At 37.4% G+C, this 16,148-nt stretch overlaps 1 long non-coding RNA gene across 2 annotated transcripts in view; it reads left to right on the top strand.

Annotated features, from left to right (window-relative positions):
- LOC110314562 overlaps window positions 1-8,532 on the top strand; it is a 44,374-nt gene extending 35,842 nt beyond the window's left edge. For both annotated transcript variants that reach the window (XR_003843029.1, XR_003843028.1), the window contains 2 exons: window positions 2,593-2,761; window positions 6,468-8,532. This is a non-coding gene — a long non-coding RNA (uncharacterized LOC110314562). The remainder of the gene's footprint in view (window positions 1-2,592; window positions 2,762-6,467) is intronic.
- Window positions 8,533-16,148: the final 7,616 nt, after the last annotated feature.

Below are 16,148 nucleotides of genomic sequence, written 5' to 3'. Positions count from 1 at the left end.
TTTCTATAACTCAATAGAAAGTAAAGGAATTCTGAAGAAGTTTAACAGGAATGTTAAAGTTAGGCTATACTAAGCAAATAACAAAATCTTGTTGCCATTTTACAAACTATTCCTAAATCCCATCTTTCTGTCTGAGCAAAATTTGTTTCTGGAAGTCATTCCAGTTCCAGGTGACTGACCCTAAACTCAGAGGGTGGGAGTGGAGGAAGATGAAGCAAGGTGTTGTTTTTGACAGCAGTTCAGGCCTCATTCAAGCTGTCTTCATCTCGGCCCAGCTGTCTGAAGCAGAAGACCCATTTCATTGGACTTTATTTGATTGCTGTAGCTCTGAAATGGCAAGATGTCTGGGAGCTGGCATGAGTGGACAGTCTCAGAGTGTGCATCACCAAAGTTACTTTTACAATCACAGCACAGTTTTTGCCATGCATTGTAAATAGCCATTTTTAAGTCCTAAATTGAAACTACTAAGAATATTAAGCAAAAGCAACATTGTAAGATTTGAATCATTTCCCAACTCAAAGAAAGCATTGATATTTTTTATTTGATTTGAAAGTACATGACCCAATTTCCTTCATGGTATTTCTTTTCTTTTTTTTCTTTTCTTTTATTGGATATTTTCTTTATTTACATTTCAAATGCTTTTCCCTTTCCAGGTTTTCCCTCTGGAAACCCCCTATCTTATCCCCCACCCCCTGCTTCTATGAGGGTGCTCCCCCACCCACCTAATCTTGCCTCCCCGCCCTGGCATTCCCCTACACTGGGTCATTGAGTCTTCACAGGACCAAGGGTCTCTCCTCCCATTGATGCCTGACAAGGCCATCCTCTGCTACATATGCAGCTGGAGCCATGGGTCCCTCCATGTCTACTCTTTGGTTGGTGGTTTAGTCTCTGGGAGCTCTGGGGGGGGGGGGTCTGGTTGGTTGATTTTGTTGTTTTTCCTAGGGGTTTGCAAAATTGCTACAGTGATAGGTACAACCATTTCATATATTTTAGAGTACTTACCAAATAGTCATTTTACAGTGGAGAATCTATGACAACTTGAGGTTTGTCTAGAGGTTTTTGCAGGACCCACATTTCCAAGCATAAGACCCAGTAATTTATTTCAAACTAGGAAGCCTGTAAGAGCTGACATTTGCAGCTCAGAAAATTCCAGAACATTGAGAGGCTGAAATGAAATTTCAAAGGAAGGATATGTAGTGGGGAATTTTGTTAGGAAGCAAAAAAAAAAAAAAAAAAAAAAAAGTCCTGTTGTTTAGCGTGTACATAAGTGTACACTTGTTTACAAATCTACTCTATATGACAATAAAGTATGTTCTTAAGATATTTATATTAGATGACAGATTCTCAGAGTTGATAGAACTTTTTAATAGTATCGTCTATCTACCTTCTTAATCCCATGTTTGAATTATAACTGTAACTTCCTTTCCTGATAGTGATCTAGGGACACAAGTCTCTCTCTTTCTTTCTTTCTTTCTTTCTTTCTTTCTTTCTTTCTTTCTTTCTTTCTTTCTTTCTTTCTTTCTTTCTTTCTTTCTTTCATAAAGCATAGTTTCATTTAAATAATATGGTCTTTGAGAGTTAGATAGACGTGAATATATGTCCAGGATCCACACTGGATAATATTATAAAAGTTTCTTGCTCTCAGTTTGGACTTCAGTTAGCAAATTCTCTCACACATATGCCTTTATCTGGGCTGAAAGAATGATTCAAGATCTTATAAGAAATCTTCTTTTAAAAAGATATTACTTTATACTCATAGACAATGTTTCTTGAATGCTTCTCATGTTTGCACTTTAGGATAAAGCAGGTTGGGAGAATATGTACTATGAATATTTTGCCCCAGACTATGTTCACTTTTAATAAACAGCAATCAGGATCATTCTACATTTAATTTCCATAGTTAATGTACTAGGAGCCCAGTAATCCATATTTTGATTTTCTTAGGACATGTAGTACTCCAAGTGAAAACCTGGATTTAAAATTAGAACCTAGTACTGAGTACTGGCAGAGAAACATTGCTCAACTGTGTGAAACCTTAGTCGTTGTTCATTATTGACTTTGTATCTTCCAAGCTGAGTGTACTCCTTCCATAACCATATTTAATCAGTTCTATAGTTTGTCAGTGTCTTCAAAGATCTCAAGTCATGAAGCTGTCCCAGTTACAACTGTCATTTTTAACAGTAGAAAGAACATTGTCTTATTCTGTTTCTGCAGCTTTGCTCATGCTGTGCCCAAAACTTGGAATGCCATTTCATTCTCCTCTGATTCAACGTAAATCCCATCCATTCTTCAGGGTAATATTCAGTTTCAGCTTCCATCATGAAGCCTTTCTTGGTCGTTCCAAAACATGATGCTCTTTCCAAACACATGGAATTGATCATACGCATAATAACATTTACCCCACTCATTATAAAAATCCTTTTAAAGAAATTTCCCATGTGTGGAATACCTACTATGTGCCAAATTCTATAGTGAACACAAAAATTGAATGGAGTTTTAAAATGTATACATGGACAGAGCTAATTATTTGGGCTTAAAACAAAGCCACATTAATAGATTAGCACGAATGCTTTAACTGGCTTCTATCAACAGGTACACATTTATGAGACGCATGGACAGTTTTGATCTGACATGAAAGGGAGACATATTTGTAAGGGAGCTTGAAAAAAAGCTGGAGAGGCTTGAAGATTTCCTAAGGCTAAAGATTCCAATGACAAGGAAGAGAATCTACAAGGGGAAATAATTGTATGTAGACAAAAAGGTAAGAGTGATGTCTGACATTTGTTCTCAAATAGAATGAGCTTGTAGGTCACCATTCTCATCCTCATAACCAGAAAAATAAAATAAAAAATCAATTCTTCTTACGTGTACCAGAGAACTGAAGTCCCAGAGAAAGTGAATTCCGTTAGTTGGACAGATGGGCAGATACAGACAACCTTGGCTCCTAAGAACAGAAATCTAGCAGGGAAACATGACCATTAGAGTCAGTTGTGGGATAGGAAAACAAACTTGAGTTGATGAATTGCTAGAGGCTCAGAGTAGACAAGCGTGAGAATTAAAAACTCCAACAGAGACAATTTTATTTGTATGAGTTTTATCCACAGGATCTGTTCGAGGTTATTCAGTCAAGATAGGAAAAATAAATCCCCCCTTTTTTCTCAAGGAGTGAGCAAGAGTTACCATTTGTAAATATACTCAGAGCATTCTACTAAATGCCTATAGTTCAGGGAAACTCTTCAGTTGGAGCCTGACTGAGTGAGGTTTATGAGTGCCCAGCTGACTTTGGGAAAGATAAATACTCAACTCCAATCCCCTTTATCCTTCCTGTATCATCTAAACATAGGGGTGGGGGAAATCAACCCGAGGAGCATTTATGAAGGGGACACAGGCTTATGAAAAGATTGAAACCATGTTATAGGACTGCAGCATACTTCCCACTGCATCACCAAGAATTCTAAGCAGCAACAAGAGACAATTGAGAAGTATCTAGAGAAATCTAGGGGTAATTTATCACCAGTAGACCTTTCTTATAAGAGGTGTTTAATAACGTTCTTCAGAAATAGACAAAATAATGTAGATAAGAACTGTGGATCTCTGCGAAGAAAGGAAGAATATTACAGGGTGAGTATATAGAGGTAAAATTTTTCATTTTTTTATTTTCTCAAATATATGTTTCTTATTTATTCTTCCCCCATACACTTAAAAAACCCAAAATTTCATTCTTATTCTCATTTTTTCTCCTAGTTTAACAGCAATATTATAATTGGTGATTATTTTATAGATAGGGAAAATGAATGACATCAGTATTATAAGGAATGAGAGGAATAATTTTGGAATCTTGTTATAAGATGTTTGTAATACTTGTGAAGTGGTGCAGTGTTAATTGAAAAGGAGTCTGATCAGTTGGGAATATATGTTATAACATCAACAGCAAACACTAAAATATAAGGCTGTGATTTATCTAGTGTAAACCCATGGCTTTATCTCCAGCAGTAAGGAAAAAGTATAGCTTACATAGCAAGAAAAAAATGAAATAAAATCATAAATGATATACTGAAGGCAGAAATGGAGTAGAAGACTAAATGGAGTCTAAAATGGAGAAGCGACTATGCAAGGAAACACATAAAATAGAGAAATAGTAGGAAATATGGTAGACACTAATCCAACTTTACCAGTGGTGGTTTCAACATCAATAGATCTAAGTACTCCCAATTAAAAGTCAGCTGGAACTAGAGAGATGCTCAGTGGTTAAGATACATGTGCTACACTTGGATAAGGCCCATATTTAGTTCCTCACTCGAACATTAGTCAGCTTATAACTACCTGTAACTGCACTTCTAGGAGTAATCAACCTCTCTGGGCTTCTGTACTTGTGTGCACATATCCACACAAATATATATAATTAAAAATAGTAAAAGTAAATCTTTAAAAATGAGATTGTTATTGTAGTTAAAAAGAAACAAGATTCAAAAGTAGGCAATTCTGTTATTGTATTTCAAGATTTTCCTAAAGTTTATTAGTTCTTGACAGATACGGTAGGCAAAAAATCAGCAAGAATATAGTAGAAATAAACAAGACCACCAATCAACTAGATCTAGCTGACATCTTATAGTACATCAACAACAGAAAATATTTCCTTTTATAGATCTCAAAGAATACCATATGGTTCACTTTCAGGATTTAAAAGGAAATATATTACGTTTTAAAGAAAAGAAACCATACAATATATGCTCACAGACAGTAATATAATTAAAATAGAAATGAACAACAAAATGATACTTTAAAAATACCCACAAATACTTGGACCATAAAGAAAACAATTCTAAATAACATGTAGGCCAAATAGGTTTTCAGAGAAAATTAAAATACTTTTCACTAGATGAAATTGTAACTTATATCAGGCCTTGTGGGATTCTGCCAATGCTGAATTCATAGGCAAATTTATAGTACTAAATACTAAATATTATAAAAGAAAGTTTTAAAATCTATAGTTTAAGTTTCCTCCATAGGAGACTATTTTGAAGAGTAAATGATACCCAAAGAAATAAAAATATATAGATAATAAAAATTAGAAAAATGAATGAGATAAAAACTGGAAATAAATGTATAAAAATAAATGAAATTGAATAGTATTTCCTGGAAAAGAGTAATAAAATTGATAATCATCCAATCAGGTCAGATAACAAAGAAAAATGGTACATCTATACAATGGAATATTATCCAGCAACAAAGAATAATGAAACCACATCATTTTCAGGAAAATGGATAGAACTGGCAATCATCATATTAAGTATAATAATCCAAGTTTATAAAGACAATATCACATTTTCTCTGAGATACAACGTGTAGATTTTAAAACAAAGACAGAAAGTAGAAAGGGAACTACTTGAGAAGAGAAGGAGGACAGCAGGAGATGGGGGATGGTTGGAAATGAGGAGACAGCAGGGGATGAATAGGAAGGATCCAATTATATTATTGACATGTATAAAGATGTTATAATGAATATTACTTTGTGCAATTAATATATACTCATAGAGAGTTCACATAAAAATATGAAAGAAAAGACACAAATGACTGAAATCTGAAATTAATAAAGGGGCCAAGCTATGGGTTTCATGGTAGTAAGAAAATACTATAACCACAAATAGGATAACCTCGATGAAATGGACCACTCCCCAAAAGACAATCTACCAAACCCATTAATATCTAGCTTAACTAAAATTTTAATTCAAAAAGACAATGTTTCAAAACTCAAAGGGAATTGATTTTTTATAGGCTTCTATCTAATCAGAAAATTAATTTGATAATTATCTTCCAAAAGGTATTAAAACAAAGTGAACTTGCCAGTGAATTTTACCAAAATACCTCATAGAAGAACCTATACCAATTCTGTACAGCCTACCTAAGATAGAAAACAAAATCAGAAAGATGTATCCTAATTCTTTCCATAAGACAGTATTAGGCATACCAGAAAGAATGCAGGACCATTACTTAACAGTGTTCAGTTCTGGTCTTGACCTCAGTTACTTATGGCTATCTGCAAATCACTAAACCTATTTCAGCTTCAGTCCTTATTGGTAAAGTTCAGGTAATAAGCTGGAGGTACACACCTATGATCCAAGTACTCAGAAGGTGGAGGGAGGAGGTCAGAATTTCAAGGCTACATGTTACCTTGTCTCCAAAAAGGTACATTTGACAAAACTGCTATGGATTGGATTGTGCCCTCCTCCAAACTGATAGTTTGATGCTCTAACCTTGATGTGACTGTATTTGGAAATAGAGGTTTTAGGAAGGTAACTAAGGTAAAATGAGATCATATTAGTGGGACTCTAATTTACTAGAACTGCAATCTTTATAAGAAGAGAAGAGACATCAGATCTCTCTCTCCCTCTTTCCCTTTCCCTCTCTCCCTCCCCTCTCCTCTCTATCCCTCTTTCTCATCCCCTCCTCTCTCTGCATGAATACAGAGTAAAGTCCATTTGAGGACAGAGTGAGAAGACGATGGTTATCCACAAGCCAGAAAAAGAAGCCTCACCAGAAACCAATCCTGATACGCTGAGTTTGGGTTTTCAGCCCCTACAACTGTGAGACAACGAATATCTTCTTTACAGCACACAGTCTATATCTTGTTGTGGTAGACCAAGGAGACTAATCTATTACTTAATATTGGGAACATTACTTAGAAGCAAATGATCTTCAAAAATGGTAAAGTTATTTGTGTTTGCTATTTTCATTCTTCCTTTCCTCGGTTGAGCCATTTAAAACAATGATACTGGCACTTATTTCTCTTTAACTTTCAGTATTTGATTTCCAACAGTATGGCTAAGGACTGACAAACACTGTCTTGATAATACACTACAGAGCACTAGAGACAGTCCAAGATTTCCACCCAAAGAGTGTATTCTAAGTTTAGGTGGTGGTAATGGAGCACTCTGACCTGTGAAGCATCATTGTTTGAAGGCTTTATTTGTGATCCTCTTTAGATCTCAGTTTGGAACTGGGTTACAGACTAGATCATATCTCCTCATTCTCTCCATTTGATATTTCTTCCCTCATTAATTCCAAAGTATGCAAGCTATATGCTTTCTAGTGTTTTCCCCCTTCACAGCCATTGTCTAGGCACCAAAAACAGAGATGGAAAGAGACAGGTTTAATCCAAAGCACCAGTTTCCATTACCTTAAGCTTCCTCAATGATTTTTCTGATGGGATGAAATTTCTTACACTTGGTCTCAGGCCCAAGGTATATGCAATACGTCAATGAAATTGCTTGCGACACATTGAAGTGATTGCCTGGGAATTATGAGTTCCTTAACTGTTAAAAAAAAAAATACTCAGAACTTCTTGTATAGGCACTGAATTCAGAGTTTTCACTTGCCATAAAGATCTACCCTGATGTTGAAAGTGTTTTGTTCTGTGACAAAAGTGTAAATTCCACAAGCTTCATATGAAACCCTTCATATTATGGTGCTGCCCTCCCTCTCCATTATAATCTCCTGTTATTCTGTCTACTTCAGTTGACTTCCATATTTGTTTCTTTAGAGTGTAGTTGTTGACCACATAGTAGTCCTTGGGGCTAGAAAGACAACTCTATCCACAGGCCCTTCTTCCATACATGCCGAGTGCTTGGGCTCACGGGGAACCTTCTAAAATGTCTCATGTAGCTAATGGCACTATAGAAGCTTGTTTCTCATAGAGAAGTCCCACATGAGGAATTCCATTTATGACAGCCTCATAGAAGGGATAAGGACCAGGACAGCCTTTTGCCATGTACAGTATTAAGTCCTGTTTTCTAGCTCTCTTGTGTTGGGTTTGTGCAATTACCTTTTTGGAGCATACACAGGTAATAATACAACTTTGCTACTTCAACATAGGGAAGAGTTTAGTAAACTCAAGGATTGAGATACAAGCAGCAGTGACTTTTCTCTCAGCAGTGAATATTTGTTCCTGAGGAAGATGTTTGGTTTTCATAAAAAAAAAAAAAGTCCAGAAATCTATGGAAAGTGCTGACAGTCCAAAACACATATGTTCAAAGGTCTTACCTTTCATCATCTGGGAATAATAGGTGCTCAAGTTCTACCTATTTTCCTTGATGTCCTAAGGAAGATCCTTGCTGCAGCAGAGATGTGGTTGTCCTGGCTGAGACAAGAGAAATATGTTGAAGGATGTGGGCCAAGGGCTGCTGCGTATCAAGGGGATGTGAGACCATGGCTAGTTTGACTTTTCTCTTTAGTACTGTGCTCTATTGATGGGTGGGCCTGGGCCTCCAAGGGTCTCCAGAGCAAAGAATAGGGATGAGATGCGTAATTAAGGGGAAGAAAAGCTGCTTCCCAAATGGAGGCTTGTTGTTTGGAGGTGGGATGTTTGTTAAGGTCAAGATAAGATCCCCAGATCCTAGTCCTAGATCTGCCGTTGACTTCATGTATGACCTTGGGTAAGCCATTTCTAGGTTTTGAATCTCAGTTTCTTTATATCTTTAAAAAATGGGTTGGAGGCCAGATGTGGTGGTTCACACCCTTAATCGCAACACTCAGTAGGCAAAGGCAGGTGTCAGTTGAGGCTAGTCTATATAGTGAGTTTCAGGCCAGTCCGGAATACATAGTGAGACCTTATCTCATAATAATAATAATAATAATAATAATAATAATAATAATAATAATAATCAAGAATTGAGACTGGGAATGTGACCCAGTTGCTAGACTGCTTACCTAAATTGCACAAAGCTCTAGGTCCAAACCCCAGTGCTATAGAAACAAGGCATGGTGGTAATATGCTTGTCTCTAATCCCAGATCTTAAGTGGTAATGGCAAGAGAATCAGAGGTTCAAGGTCATCATCAGCCACATTTTAAGTTTGGGGACATCCTGGGATATATGAGATACTGTCTTAAAAACAAAGGAAAAAAAACAAAGAAAAAGTTCAGTTTATCTTTGAGGTACACTGACCTTCAGTATTTTTGGACCCTCAAGTTGTCTAAGGAAGGAGCAAATGAGAAGACTGGAAGTTATAGAGTATGAAAAGACTAAAAGAAAAAACATTTAAAGTACAAAACTACAAAGTAGAAAATGTTATTGGCATTCTACTCTGTGTATTTCCCACTATAAGTATTTTGTCCTATTGTTCCTGGGGAACAATTGAAGTGTCTTGGGAAACACAATTTTCATTGTTTCAGTTATATCTCCTAAATTGCTCGTTCAACCAGCGAGGGCATCACCAAGTGTTTTTTTCTTTTTTTTTAACAGGAACCAGTGTCAAATTTTTGTTTAAGGAAATATGGTCACCATAACTTTGTGGCACTCACCTTATCTTCCTTTCTAGCTTGTTCTCATATGTGACAAGTTTTCTGTCTGTGTAATAAATGTCCAAGGAAATGGAAACTGATTAATATAATCTGTTGGGATCATTTATTATTCCCATGTGACATGTGTTTGGGAATATAAGAGTCATTCTTCAAGATAGGTATTACATGTATTGTGATTGCAATGGATGAAGAGGCCAGTAGGTTCTTTTGCTGTAACATTCTGGAGGTAGAGGGCAGAAGAAACTGGGAGGCAGGAGAAAAAAACAGTGGAAGCAGGAAGGCAGGAATTTCAAATATCCATTGTTTGCTATAGCCTCTGCTGATAGTGAGTGGGGACCAGCAGGTTTGGACTTAAGCAAAGGAACATGCAAGCTGTGTCTGCCTGAACATTTGTGTCTAGCCCTGACCTCTCTCCCAGGTCAGAGAATAATTTTAAAATGTGTATTCTAATGCTCAGTCTGGCATCTGAAACATATTTCTCTTCTCCTAAGATCTGTTCTTTTCCTGAATTCACTGTTCATGTTACTGGCATTACTATTTTCCTCTTATCAATCACTACAAATGATAAAAATGGCATTTACATTTTTTCTCCATTGTCCTGATAGATCTAGTGGGTTGCTAACTCATAATACCAATCCTTCACCTATATTGCACTACTGTACTTTTTATTAGGCCTTCATGACTTCTCATTGCAAATGTTGTGATTAACCCTTACCTGGTTTGTTTTTTCCAAACTTTATCTACCCTAGTCAATCAAAACACAGAATCCCATGTAACCGCTAGCATTCTTTTCTCCTAGTTGCTAGGCTAAGTGTGTAGAGAGATGAGGTTAATTTTAAGCAATACATATGCATCTTACTTTAAAGGAAGGGAAGAAGGGGTTGTTTCTCAAGAATATTTGGAGGCAATTTCAGGAGCCCATACTGGCTTAAGGAAATACTGTACTTCTGAACTTGAACGTTTAAGCAGGTCTGACACCTGAGTTCTCCCACACCCATGGCAGACTTGTATTCTTCACTTCTTTCTGTGAACACTTAGAACTGCTAAGTGATTTCTTTTTTTTTTTTAACCCCAGAGCCTCATCTGATCTTTCTCACAGATGTTGGGGATTCAGGGATTCCCCATAGGTTTGAGTGTCTCCTCCCTCATTACTGGCCTTGGACTCTTCCCATAGCTGTGTTTCCATCACTCACATGTACTTGGCCACGTGGCAGCTTTGCGGATGGGCTCTTCAGCCATCTTCCACAAACCCAGGCCAAGAGGTGACATTCAATCTCTCCTCAGTGTGTACCTCCATCCTGCCAAAGTTGTAAAACTGTCTGGGGTTATAGTCCCTTCCAGTTCTGTGCACGAGGAGGCATTGATCAATTCCCTCATGATCTCATGGCACAGCAGGTAGAGCTCATGTGGTTTGCAGCAGGAAAGCCAGACTGTAGCAACCAGTCTAGTGCTTCAAGATCAGAGCTCCTGAAACTCTGGAGTCATAAGGCTTGGGATGTCTAAACACAATTAAATATTTGGGCAAAGGGGGAAAGAATCCTTAGAATACAAATGGTCTAGCTTAATGAGGGTTATGGGGTGACCTATCCAACTGCTGTTCCCATCCCAGTCACCACAGCTCTGCCATCTTCTCAGTGAGCCTGTTGGAGTTAGGCTTGTCTGTGACCAGGGGCAGCTCTCGTGGGCTTGCCCAGTATCCCAGGCATGTGCAACACTTCTACCTAACTCAAACCACATGCAGAAGATCATGTCATACTTGGCGCATAACCAATCGAGAAAGGCATCAGAGGGTGTCCAGACTTCAGCTTGTTTGAACAAATGTTCAAAAACACATTTCTGAAGGGATATTCCAGAAAAACATACCCGCTCAAGGTCTTAAAACAGATGTTAGGGCTCTAGGAATGGGTTGCTTTGCAGCTACTATTATCAAATACAATAAGGCAGGACCAAAACACTTTAAGGTTTGAACAAGGGTGTATGTTTAACTTTCTTTTACATCTTTATTGTTGGCCATGGAAGGATGTGTCAGAGGGCAGAACATAATACCAAGAGGCAACATGCTATTGTGATTCACTCTCTGGCACAAAAGTAAGGCAGGCAAAGGCTTTGACCCCTGACTGGCTTTGTGTGGTAACCTATCATAATCTCACTTTGTTAAACTACAAAACTAATAGCAACAGTGCTAACTCTATTGTTTTGTCAAGAGAACTAAAAAATTGCATTTCAAGAATATAGCGTGTATTGAGCACTCAGCAAGTATAGCACAGCTATCGACACTATCACCAGCACAGCTTTAATGTTAATTATTACTACTACTTTTATACTATTAACACTGCTGCCACTGCTGCCACGAGGACAGGAAACAGGATCTATTGCCAAGTTAGATGGGGAGCTGGAGAAGGCCTCAGCTTTGTTTTTCTAGCTTATAGAGAAGGTAAGCATGCTGAGAAAGGAGATGACAGGATTATAATTCTGGATTGAAAGGAAAAGAATGAGAACAGTGCAGAGTTCTTGTAGTTTATTTTCCTCATCTCAGACCAAAGCTCTACTATCCTTCGCTAGTTTGCTGTATAACCTAGTTCAAGACACTTGAGATAATGATGCTTCACTGGATCCTCTTGAAAGTAAAACCCTGTGGCACTTGTTTGCTGGCAAGTTGACCTGTATAAGAGGGCAGTCTGTGACTGGAATGTGTATGAGCAACTGGTCCAAATCAGGCAAGGCAGTAAATTCTAATGCTTATCAGCAAACCAGCTCACAATCCAGGTGTATGTTATAACCACCACCAGAATCTTTTTTAGCTACTGGCAAACAGTGATATCCTGGACTCACTGCTAGAAGGGAAACTTTCTCTATAACCATTAACTTTGTTTGTCACTTTTCCACTAACACTTACTTTGTCATAGTATCTATTTTATAATGTTGGGGATATGACCCCAGGAACTTGCATTGCTAGGCTAGTACTATCTTACTGAGCAACATCCCAATATATATCTGTAATAACTCTTTAGTGAACTTTATCCATCTATCCGTACATTCATCATCACCTCCCCCACAACCATCCATTTACCATTCAACAGATATTGTTAAGCAATGACAATATCCAAAAATGGCTATAGGTGCTAGGAATAAGGCAGTGAACTGCTGTCATGAAGCTTACAGTCTAGCTGCCTCATCTGGACAAACACACATGAAAGTTCACTGGAAAAGTTTAGTCTAGATTTTTGAAACAAATGTTAGCCAGTACTTTTCAAAAACTGGACATGACTTTAGGGTGCTTGGGTAGAGAGTGAAAGACTGTCTCAAATCCAGCCTAAGTAAAGGTTCTGGGGGTGGCCTGGGACAGGGCTTTAGTAACAATGTGGCTGGATTTTTGATTTCTTTGATGAATCTGGTTGAATCAAATTGTGTAGTTACTGTGCTGTATAGCTAAGTTTTAAAATGTGATAAGAAAACAATGTGATTTTGTCATTGTCTCACTCATAAACTGGCTTGGATGGCAGTTAGTTCTCAAAGCAGCATTTCAAACTATTCTGAACAATGGTAACATCAGAACACATTTTCAGCGGGACTGCTTCAGACAGTTCAGCACAGATCTTGAGTGTACAAATCCTAATCTATTTAAAACTAAAAATTGCTAGTAGGTAATGTGTTCAAAAACAGGGCAAAGAAAGAAATGTAGACTTACATATTTTAATTCATTTTTGAAATATTTATGCATTATATCTTTGGATTTATGACTGCTGTAAAATTAATTAACTTTAAAAATAGTGAAAGGAATTTTCCTTGGCATTTTTCTTCAGTCAGTTCATGTGATTTCAGTCTTCTGCATGTGAGTCTTCGAAGTGAACAGCCCAGCTACTTAGCCATTGTCTAAGTTTTTATGTAAAAGTCAATCTTCCCATTACATGGCAGGCCTGCAGAAATGTTGCCTTCTGCTTTGAAGCCAGTGTATGATCAAATTTAAATTAACTGGTTATTTTTCTTGCAGCGGAATGTTAAATCAGGAATTGTAAACAATTCCTAGGCAATGTGTATAATGTTGGTAAGTCATTCCTAGAAATTGTTCACAATGCCTGTAACATATATTCAGCTAGCAAGATTCCTGAAATACATAGGAAGCCTTCAAGAAGCTAACTATACATTCCTAGAACGTCTCTGGATCATGGAATTTCTTTTGTAATCAATTCTACTTATTTATCTGTTAATGTGTCTAGGTGGTAATAATTCTGATAATAGCAGCACTACTTGATTTTCATAGTTCCCAAGAGTTTCTGCATTATGTGCTAGTACTTTGGTGATACAGTGTTTTAGACATGCTTATTTTAAGAGGCATTAGAAATAAAAAATCAATAATTAGGAGCAAAGGCAATTGTACTTCTCAGGTGAGCCAAAGCCCTGTCTAAACTTTCTTACTCTTTTACAAAAACTTTAGCCAAAGCTTCATTGCCTTTCTCCCAGCTCACTTCCAAACAAATTTTGATATTCTAATTCTCTAAGTCATGTGAAAGAAACAATAATATCTATCAACCTTACTCTGTCATGATTTTTTACCTTACCCTGTTCACTTATAGACTAATGGGACTTGATGTTCGCATAATGGCATTATTTAATATGTGTACTTGATTCCTATTTATAGTTTTCTATTTTCATTTACTATTTTGAAATGTCTACCTACTGGTTTATATCAGCATTGCTGTGGGTTATATCTTTTCTTAAATCAATTTAGAAATGAAAACAAAATGTTGAATGAGTTTTCAATGAGTTTTGGCCTTGAGTCTTATGATCATATCAAGCCACTGGTTGTGTTTCTTTGCATGTAGACAGTTAAATGGATTCACTTGGCTTATATTTGACTAGTGGAAATGGACCATCCTGGGAGCCCACTCAGCTGAAGCCAGGAAATGAGCTGGCTATGTGGGCTTGGGATCAAGAAATATCTAAAGTATGGACAAAGTCTTTTGACAATTGATTTCAGCATCTGTACTGGCATACATTGGCTGATGTAGTAAGATACAGCTGAGCAATATTTTAAATGGTCCTTCAATTTGGTTAGATGATGCCACTCAACCCCAATCTCATCCCTACTTTATTCAGATATGACCCATCTCCCAAGGCCCAACTCAATTCTGTCTGTCAAAGTCCATCTAGTTGTTTTGATCCTCTCTGGTATGTCTTCTTGTAATGCCTCTAGCCATTTAAGGCCATTTTGTCTCTCAAACTGAATTGCAATGACCTATGTACTGTGTAATTTTCAAGAATGCCTTACACTTACGGTGACCATATTTTTCTAACCAAAAATTAGAACATTATCTTCTGAAAATTTAGGTAGGCTATTTGAAATTAGCAGTCCTCAGGAAAACATATGCTTATTCACTTCAGTGTCTCCTACCCATTGAACTGTCAGCATTAGGTATGACAATAGGAAGATAACATTCACTAAGTGGCAAGTAAAAGGAATGGATGCTTTTGGAGTGTCTTGTATAGGCAGGTATAGCTTAAGTGCTTTGTTACTGTGCCTTAGGAATAACATATTGGTCCCAAAAATAAAAAGGATACAAGAAATGAAGAGGGACAACAAAAATACCCATAGTGGGAGACATAGTAGAAGGATTGTCTCACACAATGCAGCAGGTAAGGGAAGTCTAAAAAGAGGAGGCCTTGTCAGAAAGACAAATACAGAAGTTCTTTGCTGAATTTCTTAAAGGTATTATTAGACAGACTTTTCGACATCTCTGTGTACTGCTGATCTTTTTACCTTTACTCCTCAGATGCTGCCAATGCTGGGATTACAGAAGATGATCCCCCCACACACACAAGCACAAGTGTGGCTTATAGTAGAATATAAATACTGGCGAACTAATGAACATTATGTTATTGTTCAGGCAGCCTAACTTTACATTTGTGTTTTGAAGGTTTTGTGTTTCATCTTGAACTCAGAATGAAAAACCTGGGCCTTCCTCTTCACAGTCCTTGGTGTTGCACAGTGAATCTCTCCAGTCATGCAGCTGTACTCTCTTTGAACCATAATGAGGTTTGATATGTAGAACAAGCATTTTGGAATTATGTAGAAATATTTGAGGCAAAAATTTAGCTCCCAAATACGAAGCCATTTCTTGGGCTGTCTGACATGCAAAAAAGTGATGGAACTTTCTTTTATGTCTTTAGGATTTTTTTTCCCTACTTGCCACACCTCCATCCTTAATTTGATACCATGGAACAATATACTGTTATCCCCTTTCTCCCTGAAAATGAAAAGGTAGCTCTGCCAGATGATGCCAAAAAGATGGGAATGTTAACTCTGGTATGTGGGTAGATTACTTGCAGAATCAGTAAGGATAAGCATATTATAGTTAGCACTCCAAGGCTTTTTACCAGAGGCTCATCCCTTCTGATGTGTCCTCAGGAGAATGAGTCACGAGGAATTACTGTAGCATGATTGAGTATTACTGAACTCCTAATCAAAGTCCAGCTGGGAAGACCAGATGAAGGGAACTGGCCCATGCTAGCATCCAAGAAAGCTGTGGATTTGGCAGGGTGAAGAACTTCTTGGCTATGGTGGATTGAATCAGGGTTAACAAAATGTTATGCATGGTTTTACCAAAAGGCTAGCACTGTATATATGGCAGGCCTGTTGTCTTCTAGTGCTCTCTGACTGGTAGGTAAGACAAAGCAAGATCAACACCTGAAGCTTTTGAGATGCATGGCTAAGATCTATTGTGACATCTCTCATAAAATACAGCCAATGAATCAGATTCTCGCTGCAATTATTTCAAGATATTACTTGGGGACAAGACAAAAGTTAGAGTATGTTCTTCATGTATCTCTTTCTTCTTGGAACAGCCATATA

This window comes from Mus pahari, chromosome X (genome assembly GCF_900095145.1).
Source record: "Mus pahari chromosome X, PAHARI_EIJ_v1.1, whole genome shotgun sequence".
NCBI classification, from domain to species: domain Eukaryota; kingdom Metazoa; phylum Chordata; class Mammalia; order Rodentia; family Muridae; genus Mus; species Mus pahari.
The sequence above is the reverse complement of the archived record's forward strand: the minus strand, read 5'-3'. Positions and strand labels throughout refer to the sequence as shown.